Below are 3,299 nucleotides of genomic sequence, written 5' to 3' on the forward strand. Positions count from 1 at the left end.
CAAATCGGTTACTCTAGAAGCCAACTATAGTTAATCCTCTCTCTCGCAACCGATCTATCCTCTTAACCGTAGTTAAGGGGACCCGGATCCCTCTACGAGGATCGTCGAGCCGTTTCCCCGCGGGGAGCCCATAGGAAAAATATCGGACTCGTACCCGTTTGCATCCCAACCCGAATCCGCTTTGTTGTTACCTTATTTTACTGGTTTTGGTCACCTGCGATGCACGGGATTTATTAAAACAGGTTACGTGTTGTTGCTGGAAATTGGACCCGGCGGCAATCTTCGGTCGAGGAGAGGGAGCGACTGTTAGTCCTCACGGCGGGGCGGCGGTCTGTCGGCGGGCGGCGGTCTGTCGGCGGGCGGCATCCTGAGAGAAGGAACAGCAGGTCCTCGCAGCGGGGCGGCGATCCGTTGGCTGGCGGCGTCCTCCGTCCGGGTGCCTGCATACGAACCGGTGGCCGGGTTCTCCGGCGCCGGCCCTCCGACGCTCAAGTCAGGGAGGGGGCAAATAGTGGGGAGAAGGAGATAAACAGTGATTTTTGGGTGTATGAATGTTCCAATCCCCTCTTGAGAGGCCAAGGCTCCCTTTTATATGCGGGGGTCGGTTTACCTGTGATGTAACAGGGCGAGGCCGTAGTACGGCTTGGCATGTTGTTCAGGTCGGCGCTCGGTCAGGCGAATCATCGCGCTGATGTCGGCGGTATGGCCGAGATCAGAGACTTATCATAGTCGAGTAGACCCTGCTGGGTCGATTTGCCGTGGAGAGCTGGGGGTCCGTAGATGTCAGGAGCCATGCGCATTTATTGTGGAGTAAGTCGGAGATCCGCATTTATTATGGAGTAAGCCGGAGATCCGCATTTATTGTTGAGTGTGCCGGAAGATTACAGCGGCCATGCGCAATAAATGCCGGAGGGGTGTTAGAGTACGGTCCTCGGACATCGGAGTTTCTCTTAGGTCGGAGGTTTCGGGGTCGGTCGTCTTGTGGCCGAGCGTTCCGAGGTCGGACGCTGACTTCGGCTGTCCGGGGTCGGAGGTTGTACGGCTTTTTAGGGGCATTTATGTCATTTGGGGGGAAACTTTATTCCCCCCAACACTACCCCCCGACTTCCGAGTTCGAGTGGCTTGTGGGGCTCGGACGTGGGAAGTAAAGTCTGTCACTAAGGTTGGGGGGAAGGTCTCGCCCGCCCCCTTGTGCTTTCCGGAGCTTTCATGGTGAGATATGCGCCCTTTGGCGTCTCGAGGCTGCTTTATTCGGTGAGCTAATGATGGAGCTCGTATCATCATGCTTCTCGAATCGCCAGGATCATTTTACGGCGGATTAATGATGGGGGACCTCGAGCTCGTCGAGGCGGTGTCTCGATTCCGTAATCGACGTTTCTGGCTCATTAATGAGTGTGTCGTTACGGGGTTTGAAACGGACACGCGGCGCGACCCGAGGTCGGACGCTTTCGATTTCATGTTACTGGATCATAATTCCGAAGAAGTGGAGGCCTCATCGGGGCTCCACGTGTCCCAGATCTTATTAAACGAGGGGAGCGGGGGTTACGTCCGCTCGTTCCTCAAGACGATTTGATTCTGTGGACCCATGATGAGGCCCCGAGATCCGATGGGACAACGCTTCGATTTCGTATCCGATTTATCAAACCGGAGTGAATACGGTGCCTCGGCTTCCGAGGTCGACACGTGGCGCAACTCGGTCGGGGGGATGGGAACCGACCCCGTCGATCTGGGCCGTCAGGGGGTCTATATAAACCCCACGAGTCTGCCCTGAAGGTCTTGTTTGGCTGCCTCTTATTTTCGTCGTCTTTCCCCCCTGCTTCCTCCCTCAGCTGAATCTTGCTGGTGGTGCCCGGAGCGATTTCCGGCAATGTCCAGTAGGTTTTCTTCCTGTTTTCACTAGGGTTTCCCCTTTTCTCCCCCTCGTCAACTTCCATTTTCTACTCTTAACTTTTGCTCCACTCTTCCGTGAGAATGGGTTCCGGTCCCGAAGAGGTTGGGTCGAGTCTGTCGGAAGAGGAGCTGGAGTTAATCCGCTCCCGTTTCTTCTTCCAGCCCGGGTTTCGCCTTGAAACCGCAAGGCCGGAAGACAGGGTGACGCGGCCGCCCCCAGGTCGGATCGCGGTTTACCGCGAGACACTTTGGGCGGGCCTGCGTTTTTCCGCCCATGAGTTCGTGAGCAACTTGCTGGCCGAGTACCAGCTCATCCCGGCGCAGTTGGCTCCGAACTCATGGAGGACCATAATCGGGTTTTTATCCCTGTGCCTCGGGCACGGGATCCCGATTTCGGTAGGCCTTTTTCGCCGGTGTTTTCTGTTAAAGAAAAACCCGGCGGACGTAGGGTGGTTGTATTTCGCCTTTCGGGGCGGTATGTCACTCTTCCGGGGCGCCCCTTCCTCGATTCACGAGTGGAAGAGGAAGTTTTTCTTTCTGGCGTCTGCGGCGCCTTGGGGGTTCGAGCCAAGGTGGGGACACCCTCGGCTGAAGGCCCTCAACAAACTCTCCGAGCCCACGGGGAGGGAGCTGAGGACCCTGGACTCTTTGCGAGCCCTCGGGAGGGGCAACGACCTGACCGAGCTCCTGCGGGAGGACGCCCTGGCGAGCGTGGGTCTGAGCTCGGCGCGCCCCGAGGGTAAGGGCGGTTGCATTATTCTATTTATTTATTTCTTGTTCTCCGTCTTTACGGTCACGGGTCTGACTCTTAACAAAATTCTTGATTTCAGATATTCCACGCATGCCGACCAGCAACACATCACTTTTCTCTCGCCTGAGGAGGCGAGAGGCCGAGGCCGGGGGTGCTGCGCCCCAGCCTCGGAAGAGGGCGAGGACGGACGGCGCTTCTTCGTCGGCCGGGACGAGTGGCCCCGAGGCGGGGGCCCCTGCAGCCGACCCGAGGCGGGAGCGGGTTGTTGGTGATGCGGGCCCGTCGGCCCCTCCTTGCCCTACCCCCCTTTCCCAGCGGGGGGAGCCGTCCGTGGTCCGGCCGCAGCAGCCAGGACCCGGGCTTACCCGAGGCACCGAGGCGAGCGGCTCCGGGACCTCGGGTTCGATCGTACCGAGCTCTTCCCGAGCTTTCCGAGAAGAGTCGGTCGAGCCGGATTCTTCTATTCCCGAGGGGCGCTCGGCCTTTCAAGATGCCGAGGTCGCACGCTCCATGTTGCGGCGTGCGGTGCTTCCAGCGGACCGGGCCGTGTTCCGGGGTATTTCGCTGGAGGAGGTCGTCGGCAGTGCTTACTGCAACACCGCCCGGGTAAGCTTCCTTCTTAATTTTCCCCGAGTTTTTAGCGTACATATGTGATTTT

This window comes from Phoenix dactylifera, chromosome 3, assembly GCF_009389715.1.
Source record: "Phoenix dactylifera cultivar Barhee BC4 chromosome 3, palm_55x_up_171113_PBpolish2nd_filt_p, whole genome shotgun sequence".
In the NCBI taxonomy this organism is placed as follows: domain Eukaryota; kingdom Viridiplantae; phylum Streptophyta; class Magnoliopsida; order Arecales; family Arecaceae; genus Phoenix; species Phoenix dactylifera.